Consider the following 12302-nt stretch of genomic DNA (forward strand, 5'->3'; position numbering starts at 1 on the left):
TCCATTATTATTGCCAGTACTTCCTTACAGTGTCTGACACTTAGTAAGCACTCCATAATATTTGATAAACTGATGAAAAATATAAAACCATCTAAATCAAAGGTGTACACACCTTTATTATCTCCAAAATATAAACACAGTGCTGAAAGGCATGACACTGAAGACTGAGTTCTGGATTTTGGATTCTGTTAGCGTTTCTGGTCCGACAGACCAAAACTAAAGAACACTGACGAAATCATTAATTCTCTACAACTACTTCCTTATCAGTAAAAATGGGAATAATGATGGTACCTGCACCTCACGTGATTATCACAAATATAAAATGAGATGATAGTAGAGTTCAGAACATGCCACTCCAAAATATGCTGCTCCAGCATATTGACTACTTTGAGCTAAAGGCACTTGAGAAACAGCAAACACAAGAAGAACACTCTGATCTTCCTTCTTTTTCTTAAAAGCACTAAATGAAATTCCTATATGAAAGATGTCCTCCCTATACCAGGGGGAAGGTAACATTCTTTTCATCAAGGACAAAAAGTTGAGACCCAGAGAATTCTACACAAACAGACTTTGTTAAAATAATTCTTATCTCCCTTTAGCCTCCCCACATAGTTTAGTCACTTTTGCACAATTGCCTCTCTTTGTTCAACCTAATATAAAACAAGTAGGTTTCGCCATTTCTTTGGGTCTTTGTTCCTACGCAGACTCCTGTGTCACATAAAGCTTGTATTAAACAAATTTGTATGCTTTTCACCTGTTGATCTGTCTTATGTCAATTTACTTCTCAGGCCCAGCCTAAAAGAACTCTGAGAGGATAAAGGTAAAAGTTTGCCTCTCCCACAACAGCATTAGTCCAGTGGTTTGCACATATTAAGCATTCAATAAATGACATCTACTATTTGTTATTACAAATTAGGTAGAGGCACTACTATGTGTCCTACTTGAATAACTTGACTCAGAATATTCACTAAATAAAATCTTTAGAATATCCTTGGAATGCACCAATAATTTATATTAAAAATTACCAGGTTACCTAAAACAACTTTGATAACCATTTTGCAAAAGAAGGTACCTCAGTTCTCTAAATAAAAGTAGGATTCTATTTACATTATCCCAGAACATTTTTAAATATTTCTGGATCTTAGGTTCTATAACCATCTTCAATAACTGCCTTCAATGCTTAATAATTTCATAACGTGTTTTCTTTTATATAACCAAGATACTTAATACTAGAGTTTAAAATTAAACATCTTGCAATTTAGACGAACTATACTTACAGGCCTATAATACATACATACTTTCTTCCTTCTACTGTGAATAATCTCATTTCCAGGAAAAAGACTTTTGAGAAAAACTTAAATACTTTAAGAATATTTGTGACTCTTTACTAAATCATTCCAAGCTTTCCACTTCTCATTTTTGTCATGTTTCCAACAGCATGTATAATCCTTTGGTAATGTTATATTAAGGACTGAGCAAAACTAACACTTCTGTTCAAATTAAAAGGCCAATTATATGGTGTTTATTTTAAACCTTATTGTCTATTATCTTACACTAGAAATAATTATTCTATTATTTCCTCATCTACTGTGACTCCTAAATATTTTCCTGTCCTATCTTCAGAGTCAGTTCTCCATTTTAAAAAATACTTGTGAAAACTCATTTTCTTTATAGTTTGTACCGCCATAAAGAAATAAACAAACTGTAGATTTTACTTAGCATTCATATGGACAGCAGACAAGAAAACTGAGGTAAGCAGTTTAAGTGATTGTCCCACGACCACAGATGGAGTGACTGCCAGCTTTAGGATTAAAACTAAGAAGCTCATTATTCCCTTCTTATATTCTGCGTACTTAATGTTGTTTTTACATCACAAAGATCTCTTAACTAATTTAAGAACAATAATTTAATACTTAAAATAATTACAGCAATATGTAAATAGATTTATGAAATTTATTAAACAAAAATAAAATTAGTTCATCCAAATAATCCCTGAAGAAATTAATCTGATTTACTATATAAATTATTTTTTAAATTTTACTTAGAGTGCCAAGAAAGTGACAGCTTAAAATAATTTATCATTTCAATGTCTTTTTAAAAAGCTAATTTCTTTAGCCAAAATCTACAACAAGTATATGAGATGGTTGGATTTGATTCCAAACAGAAATACTTTTTCATTAAAAAAAAAAATCCTCCAAACTTAAAACAGTAGTTTCTACTCTAATTTTAAACTTCAACTTCAGAATATATTTATAACAGCTATATCTATGAAAAGACAATGATAAAAAGTAAAGAAAACACCAAATGCTATTGCATTTACAGGAGAAAAAGACATACAGTATAACATTAACAGCTTACTGTGGAGAGTGGGTTTAATCAGGAAGTAGCCATTATCCTTTCGATTCAGAGCAGTGACAGCACTCCCAAACAAGCCGTGATATTTCTCAGTTAAAAGGCAGGAAAGAACAGCTACTATTGTGTCCTAGCTTTGCTGACCCCAAAGGTCACCATATGTCTTTTATCAAACGCTATGGTGAAAACATAATCCAAGTAAGCATTTACAATGCTCTATTTGTTGAAACACCTAAAATCTACCTAACACAACCTCTCTCTCTCAGTTACTCACAAAACATGGCTGTCTTATTCAGAGATTAGCAATTATTGTAATGAGATACTGTCGGAGAGGGTCAAATAGTACTTCCTGCAGTTTACACATCTTGATTTCCTGGTAAACAAACTGAAAGGCAGGTGGAGCACACAGATCACCAGTAAACGTGAATGCTCACGTGACAAAACTAAGCCAGGTAAGGCTGAGTCTCAAGTATTCGTTCTTTTCTTAATTTTATTAACGTCAAAACAGACAATAAAGAGTTCTGTCTTTCTTCCTTTTTTAAGGAAGGCTTAATCCTGACATGCATAGGCACACAGTTTATAATAAGGAATACTTGAAAAATGAATCTGTTTAAGCAGGTTTTAAAAATTACTTCTGGCAAGTAAATTGTAAAAACAAGGCAATGCTAACAAGGTTTAAAAAAAACCCCTGAGAACAACTGTTCAAAAACCTGCTAAATATACGGAAAAGTCTTTAAATTTCAATTACTTCAAGAAAGCAGATAAAAGACATTTCTGAGTTATAAAGAATATAAAAATTAAATTTTTAGTCAAAGCATAAGCCTATTTTTATTAGGACAAGCTCCTCCAAAAAAACATGACTTTACAATTTATGTGGTAATCTTTGGGAAAAAATATCTCAATTATATGAATGAATCAAAAAGTCTACATAAATTGAAGCTACTCCTGGCATTATTTTAAATTGGTATTTCAAAAAGAAAACAAAACTTAAAATATTTACCTGTGAGCATTTAAAAAAAATTAGTAGCTTGAAAACTAAGTTTCCTGTACTTAGTCTTTTTGCCCAAAATTGCTGTTTTTTCATTCTCTGAAATTTCTAGTATAGTTAAAAGAGGTTGATTTAAATTAAGGGCATAAAAAAAACAAACACACTGTCAAATGATAAACTACTTCCCTCCTTTAAAACAAATCTCCTAAATATTTTTAATCTACAAAATTGTATTTATCTTAAAAAAGTTTACATACACTAAGGCCATGCATCTACATTCTTTTTTTTTTTTTTTTTTTAAAGATTTTATTTTTTTCCTTTTTCTCCCCAAAGCCCCCTGGTACATAGTTGTATATTCTTCGTTGTGGGTCCCTCTAGTTGTGGCATGTGGGACGCTGCCTCAGCGTGGTTTGATGAGCAGTGCCATGTCCGCGCCCAGGATTCAAACCAACGAAACACTGGGCCGCCTGCAGCGGAGCGCGCAAACTTAACCACTCGGCCACGGGGCCAGCCCCATGCATCTACATTCTAATTATTATGAACACAGATGCTTTAACTTTAATGCAAAGAGCTCTTGACAACTCTTTTACAACAATATAATCATATCAAAGTGTTAAATTATATTACTTAAATCAGGTTTATATTTACTCTGTTTGCAAAATAAAATTCTAATGTACGGAAATAGAAAACAAAACAAAGTGACAATAAAATCAGTAACAACAAAAAGAAGACCCTAGTAGACAAGACTGCCAAGAGTACAGAATCTCAGAACAGTCTCACTACAAACACTTCATGTGTGTCATTTGAAAGGAGTATGTATTCAATATTGAATGACATTATTGCAAAAAGCAATTACCCATCCGCCTTTACTAGGATAACACATGAAACAGACAGCAAATTTTCAGAAAACTATGACTAAGGAATTAACAGTTTCAGTTGCATTTCTTGGTCAAATTAAATAATTCAAATACCCTACAGGTAGCTGAAATGCAAAAACATAGCCCTTATTTCCCTTACAGAAAACTTAAAATATAATTCCTACTAAATAGGTAGCTTTGAACATGTAATTCATATATAAAACAAAACTAAATTTTAAATTAGGAAATTATTATCTCGATTATTTCAAAGATCTATGACTATCTTAGTTTCCCACAATGGGTCAAATTTAGAAGATAATGAAAAAAATGTAGAAGAAAATTATTTTGAAATTTTGTTTCATTTAAGGTAGGTTTTTTTTTCCCCCCGAGGAAGATTAGCCCTGAGCTGATATCTGCCGCCAATCCTCCTCCTTTTGCTGAGGAATACTGGCCCTGAGCTCACATCTGTGCCCATCTTCCTCTACTTTATATGTGGGATGCCAGCACAACATGGCTTGTCAAGAGGTGCCATGTCCATACCCGGGATCTGAACCTGCGAACCCCGGGCCACCCTGGCGCCCATTCAAGGTAGTTTTCATCAAGTGTCAGCAACTTTTGGTATTAAGAGTTTACAATTCAGGGGCCAGCCCGGTGGCACAGCAGTTAAGTGTGGACGTTCTGCTTCGGAAGCCTGGTTTTCGACAGTTCAGATCCCGGGTGCAGACACTGCACTGCTTGGCACGCCATGCTGTGCTGGCATCCCACATATAAAGTAGAGAAAGATGGGCACAGATGTGAGCTCAGGGCCAGTCTTCCTCAGCAAAAAGAGGAGGATTGACAGCAGATGTTAGCTCAGGGCTAATCGTCCTCAAAAAACAAAAAAGAATTTACATTACAAGGGCAGGGACAAAACCCAGGGTAATATATATGGTACCCTGTGAGTTAGAAAAAGACCCCCTCTAAGCTGACATGGGAGAAAAAGGCATCTTTTCCTTCTCTAGGATATATTTCAGCTGTACTTGTTCTCTCAGCCAGGCACTCTTGTGTAGGCATGCTTAGCACAAGGAACTAGACCTGGTAGCTCTGTACAGGCAAAAAGCTTCAGAAAGGATTCCCCTGCCCCTGGCAGGTCTAAGAAACCACAGACGAGATTAGTCCTCCGCGACTTAAGAAATTCCTGCAAAATGAAGAGGGGACGTACAGCAAGGGACACAAGGAGGAAAAAAGGCTCCCACTTTAATTTGCTTGCTTTCTGCTGGCAATGAATAAGCTTTACATTGTTATTTATATCCCATCTGATTCCAAAACAATTTAAGGTGACTTACAGAAATATGAGTAGTAGAAAATAATGCTTTTAAAATATAAATTAATATGAATAAAGGGAAAATAAGAGGAAGCAAGAAAGATGAATCACAAGGTAAGGTTGCAACACAGAAACGCCTATCATAAGGCCTTGCACAACTCTAAGATGTGGGTGGTTCAGCTCTGAGCTTCCCAGCAATCAAAGTAAAGTGGGAAACAAGATCAAATTACAAAGTTCTCATTCTCTATAAGGCATATTTTACAAACAAGTACCAACACTTTTCCTAGTTCTCAGAATTGAGAGAAATTTCTTCTACACTTTTCAATAATGCAACACTGGACAATACAATAATTTTCTCAACAGCATCTTTCCAGAAATTAAATAATAAATTTCATATGAAAGTTTCTTTGAATATTTTCTCAGTGTAAGCCGTTGTTATAATATAATGAAATATTACCCAGAAAACAAGCCATCTTGCTAGGAAGGCTTCTGTAATTTATCTAATCTGGGTCTTCAAACAAATACCAACAATCCCAAAGATCTTTTGCTAAATTCACAGTCCCTTTTCATATTCCAGATTCATATTTCATTTTCTAAATTCAGGTGTTCTGTTTGATAAACAAAATGGGCATGCAAGCATTAACTGTGGTCCCAGATCAGATGAAGGAGAAGAAACTAGTAGGCAGGTCCAGACACTTAAAAGGGAACTCTCTGGGGATTTTTTTTGGTGAGGAAGACTGGTCCTGAGCTAACGTCTGTTGCCAATCTTCCTCTTTTTGTGAGAAAGATTGGCCTTGAGCTAACATCTGTGCCCATCTTCCTCTATTTTGTATGTGGGATGCTGCCACAGCATGGCTTAATGAGCAGTGTGTAGGTCCGTGCCTGGGATCCGAACCTGTGAACCCCAGGCCACCAAAGTGGAGTGCACGAACTTAACCACTATGCCACGGGGCTGGCCTGGGACTTCTCTTTTTAAGTTAAAACAATTCCTCTCTTTTTCATTGGTGACCTTCCATAAGCCCGCTCAATTCAACAGCCTGGGAGCTCAACCTATGATGATTTCTATTCCTCTTCAGTTTGGTATTTCTAACTATGGTAGAAAAAACGAGGTCCATAATGGTAGCATCTCAAGATACCATATATCTGGACTGAATACTACTAAAATTTAACAAGGTTACTACAATCTGGGTTTCATGTGAGGTGAATAGGTAGAAGCAAACCATATCCTCTAGTACAGTTGCCTTGTTCTCTTTTCTCTCTCTCAAAGGTGCCAAGCTTATGTTCTCCCACCTCCCAGATCATGTTTCTCTTGTTTCCCACTGTCTCTTGACCTCGTTATCAGTTTAGATCTCATCATTTTCAGGATGCTCCTCTCTCAGAGCCTGACTATTTGGGTCCATAAAAGTGTCTTTCTGTACATGATTTATCTCTATATTATTCTCTAATTATTTGGGGGATCTCCTTTGCTAAGATTTTGAAATTCCTTGTTTTATATTACCCACTGTGAACAATAAAATGCAAATACTTAATATGATTCATTAACAAATTGCTGTACATATTTATCACAGCTCATGTTTGTCCAACATAACCAAGATATTTACTAGGATTGCATCAAGTGAGCCAGAAGGCCAATTTTTACCATATAGATAATTTCTCTTTTTTCTCTTTTTCTGGTGAGGAAGATTGTCACTGAGCTAACATCTGTGCCAATCTTCCTCTATTTTGTATGTGGGACACTGCCATGGCATGGCTTGATGAGTGATGTATAGGTCCATGCCCAGGATCTGAACTCATGAACCTTGGGCCGCCAAAGCAAAGCGTGCAAACTTAACCACTATTCCAGCAGGACGGCCCCACCATATACGTAATTTCTAAATGCTATACAACCAGCTGATATTAAATCAAATCTTGGACTTTCTAGTTTCAAAGCTTGTCAAAAGAATTTTAGTTGTGAGGACAACTTTTGAGAACACTACAAAAACCAAGAGACATTGTAAATTATAATCAGGCCTCAAAATGACTAAAATTAAATCACAATTGTGGCCAATAGAGTTTGATCTATATTTGAACTCATATACATAACCCAGACAGTCATGCAGCCTATTCTTTATTAAATGAACTCTTCCAATGTGTAGCTACAGAAATTGATTTCTGAATTTCCTATTTTATGAAAATTCAAATCTAACTATAGTAATCTCAACATACAATTTTTGCTACTGCAAAAGTAAGAAGGATTTACATTTGGCATAATATGTACACTTGCTTAACATTTTTCCTGCAATAAGAAAAACCACTCAAGATTTAAAAATATGTTAGAAAGCATACGCTTAAGAAGCTGATATTAATTATTGGCTTAAATTAATCAAGATTATATTCTATTCATTTAAAAAGTTATAGGATAATTACAATGGTTACATTATTAACCACATTATAGTTGTTTACTTCAGAGAACAAAAGTAGGAAAAATATCTATAATATAAATTGAAAACCTTTTGAACAAATTTAACAACAAAAGAAAGAATAAAATTCAACTTTCTTTCTTTTCCTAAAAGGCAAACTTGAAAGAGTAAACCAAAGCTACAAATGTATATATTTTCATTTAATGCAACATAAGAGATACACATAGAGCCTGTGAGAATACAATATTCATTTTGCTGCAGAAGAACAGACATTGCATAACAATGAGATTTGCTAATGAAATCAACCATCAACCTGGAATACATATGTATTAAACCAAGACCTCAGTGTCATTTTCTTTTTGCATCGTTTGTTCTTTCTTTCATTTTTTCTTGACCTTGTCAGTATTTTTGTCCTTTAGATTTTGGAACTTTGGTAAAGCAAAATCAAGACTATACTATTACAGTCTACTACTTTTTATTCGCCACATTTACTTTTAATGTAAATTCCAATTGTTCTGATTATATCAGCAGTATTAATGTACCTCTGGGGGGAAAAAAATCAATGGTTGTTACCAGAAGAAACAAAGGAGGTTTATCTCTATACAAAACCGTTGGATTGGGTCTGAAAAAAACTTTTATCAACATCTGACATAAATTCCATATGAAAACTTTTATAATAATGTTAGTGCTTACTTACTTAATAAGAAATACGAAAATAATAATATATGTTAAAGTTGCTTTTGTAATATAATTCCTGCAGCAATTTCTACTACTGACAATAATTAAGTGAAATAATGTAGGGCTGATAGAATAACTATCAAAATGAAAATTATTTAATGTTTTTAGATAAAAATCACAATTTTCCCCCAAAATGCTCTACTGTCCTGGTCTACAAAGTTAATTACCAATTTTCATTTATCAAAAACAAGTAATTCTTAGAATTTTCTTAAAGACTTATGATTTAAGTTTATGATTTAGTTATTATAATTTTCTATAAAAGCCCAAAAGACTATGAAAGTACTTGATAGCATATATTTTAAAGAAAAGCATTAATGTCCCTCAGAATTGATTTAAAACTTTTTGAGTATGAGCTATTTAACTAAATGACTATCTGTCCTATTGGTTGTCCATTTACACAAATTAGGTTTTCAATTCACGTGTGCTACCGATAAAATTAACAGCCTAACCTGCTGTGGTATATGATTGCTACTAATTCATGATAATAATAACAGGTTTAAAAAAAAAACAAAACCAGTACTTATACCAACTAAAACAGCCTTAGCCAAACAAAATTAAGTTTCCTATTTTTATTTTTATAATACCTTAATGTCTAACCTCAAACAATACCCTGCAAAATAACAAAAGTCAGTATTACCATTCTGTTGGAAAAGTAAACTGAAAAGATTATTCATTCCTTATTAAACTTAAACTCTCTGAAAGTTGCCACTGACAGTCTACTAGTTCTTGAGGCTATTTTAAAAAGCTTGAAGGATGATTTTCAGCAAAGAACCACATAATCACAGAGCAATCATTATACAAAGTATTTCTCTAAAAAAATAGAAATTTCTATAAAATGGCAAACTATAAATCAGACTGTAGATAAACAGGAAGTTTAAACAAATGTCTATGGCAATAGGGAAAACCCACTTTCCCAAGGGCCTAGGGGGAAGGTGGTAGTCCTCAAATGTGGAGACAGGCTTTGGAAGGTAGCTCCTTGCTAAGTGTGGTCCACAGACCAGCAACATTGGAATTGTTGGAGAAACGAAGACTCCCAAGCCCTAGCCCAGACCCACTGAAACAGAATCCTGCGTGCATGGAAATTTAAGAAGCCATGAGCTAGAAAATTCTTCAGCCTGCCTAACAATTTGTATACCGATTCCAATAACTTCTGATATTTTAATACCTCCTCAAAAATCCATATTAAAATGCAGAATAGTCAAGAATAAACAATTTATCTGTAATACTAAAAGCCCATTACCTATCATTTCCTTAATTATCTGAAGCCTCTATTTCTATGGACTACTGATTTGAAATCTGTGGTAAGACAAAGAATAAGAGGGCAGGAATAATTGTTTTTGTAAGATACTGAAAAATATTAAATAATTGGATGAAATTGAAGTATTTACACTCTCTTAGCAATTATTTTAAATTATGTCAACAGAAGAGTCCTTTCTTAAATAAAACCTTGTGAAGAAGCCCCATATAGTAAAAAAGAAATGAAGGGCTGTTCTTTGGGGCAGGGGAGGCAACCAGCAGTAGCTAAGGCCTCTCAGTAGAACCAACTCCTGATTTCTCAGACCACAGTTTGAAATACTCTGACATAAGGCAACTACTTAAGAATCTAAAAACAAACTGAACAACTGTTTTACTAATTACAAATAAAATTTACTATTCATCAAAGCAAGTCCTAAAGATCATTATATAGAGAGACACTGTTTAGCTCCATTTGTTCTACAGTGTTTTAAAGTAAGAACACTAGATAAAATTACATAATTAAGCATTTTTCCTAATTCAAATTGATCTTTCCCCAAATAGGTCTAACTGGTGAAGCTGGATTTAATTAGTATGTTATCTTCAATTAAATTATTTTAGTTAATGGTATGTCTACCACATATAAGATATTATGTTAAATGCTACGAGGGCAATACAGATGAATGGACAAAGTACTCCACTTATCACCTTGGAAGGATAAGACAAATACATGGAACATAATAAGTGCCATGAAAGCAATATAAATACAGTATGGGAGCAAAATTGACTAAGCATGTCAGAAAAAGTTTCACAGTAACATCTGAAGTAGGCCTTGAAAAGTGTGTACGATTTTGAAAGGCATAGATCACTGGGTGGAGTAACTAGCAAAAAAGGCATCACAAGTGCAGGGAAAACACATGCTGAGGGCCCGAGGCTGAAAAGCAGTGGGTGTATTCAAGAGACTAGCTTGAGGTAACATGCAAACAAGAATCACGAGTTGTTCGTTTTATAGCAGTAGCACCTACAAAACTCAAGTGTTAATATACCTGCAGAGCATAAGAGCATTAACTATCTACTGTTTAATGAATTAATAAGTAAATGAATGTAATCCAATCTGGCTAGTACATAAAGCATATGCAGAAAATAGTGGGAGACATGGCTGAAAAGGTTGTTTAGGACCTTATTGCAGGCAACCTTGAATACCACATGCTGTTTAAATTTAACACCACGCAACAAATGGTAACAATGGTCAACTACTTGCATAGAAATATTGATAGAGCAGTTTTAAGTAAGATGAACCGGAGCAAGGAGAGATTTCCAATAGGGTTATTGCAATATTTGGTCTGTAGCAATAGGTTAGGCAAGAGGTAAGGGTCTGAACTAAGGTTGTGGCAATAGAGTCAGAAATACAGACATGAACATGAAAGACAAGATGAATCAAAATTTTTTTTTTTTACCTCTTGGTTAGTCAAAGTAGAACAAGAAGTAAAAAATTATACTGTAGAAGTAAAATCTATTGGACTTCATAGTAGGTTCTATATAGAGGGAGTGGGAAGGCAAAACTTAAGGAAATCCCAAAGGTTGGCAAAAATGTAGAGCAGGAAATCTCTAACGCACTGGTGGTATAAACTGGTATAACCACTGTAGAAAGAAATGAAGCAACACAGTGAAATCAAAGCTGTGTGTAGTCCATATCACAGCAATTCCACTTCTAGATTCGTAACCCAAAAAAGTTCTCATACATGTGCATAAGGAGTCATATATAAAAATGTAAATTGTAGCATTATTTGTATAGTGAAATACTGGAAAATAAATAAAAGGTTGTGGTGTGCTTATATAGTGAAATAGTATACAGCAGTTAAAAATGAATGAACTAGAGCTACACATATAAACACGGATATATATCTTTAATATATAAACACAACAACTAGAAGGAAGTAAAGGTTTTGTTTACTTTTTTTTTCTTAAGATTGGCACCTAAGCTAACATCTGTGGCCAATCGTTTGTTTTCTTTCTTTCTTTTTTTCTTCTTCTCCCCAAAGCCCTCCAGTACATAGTCGTATATTCTAGTTGTAGGTCCTTCTGGTTGTGCTATGAGGGATGCTGCCTCAGCATGGCCTGATGAGCAGTGCCATGCCTGCGCCCAGGATCTGAATTGGCGAAATCCTGGGCCACAGAAGCAGAGCATGCGAACTTAACCACTCGGCTACGGGGTGGCCCCTGTTTACTTCTATTTACTATTTTATTTAAGATAGGACATTCCTAAATAAAACAGTCAAGAAAGGAAAAGGATCTGTCTTATAAATGATCAATAAACACAAGTCTCTGGAGGACACAGAAGAGGATAAAATCAAAAAGCATGAATAAAATCTTAGGTTTAGTGAGGAGGTGAAACGACTTTTTGTCTGTTTTTATCAGGACTTATTTTACAA

The 12302-nt window shown here is 34.5% G+C and overlaps 1 protein-coding gene across 43 annotated transcripts in view; it reads right to left on the reverse strand.

Annotated features, from left to right (window-relative positions):
• Nucleotides 1–12302, reverse strand: part of BAZ2B (bromodomain adjacent to zinc finger domain 2B) — a 296344-nt gene that overhangs the window by 172342 nt on the left and 111700 nt on the right. For 11 of the 43 annotated variants that reach the window (XM_070580006.1, XM_070580004.1, XM_070580000.1 and 8 more), the window contains exon 1: nucleotides 2359–2668. The exons of 22 other annotated variants lie outside the window; for them this stretch is intronic. The gene's annotated coding sequence lies outside the window, so the exon portion shown is untranslated. Of the gene's footprint in view, nucleotides 1–2358; nucleotides 2747–12302 lie in introns of those variants that run through there. 10 more of the 43 variants (XM_070580020.1, XM_070580017.1, XM_070579996.1 and 7 more) reach the window with 4 other exon arrangements.

The sequence above is a fragment of the Equus przewalskii genome, chromosome 17, assembly GCF_037783145.1.
Source record: "Equus przewalskii isolate Varuska chromosome 17, EquPr2, whole genome shotgun sequence".
NCBI lineage: Eukaryota > Metazoa > Chordata > Mammalia > Perissodactyla > Equidae > Equus > Equus przewalskii.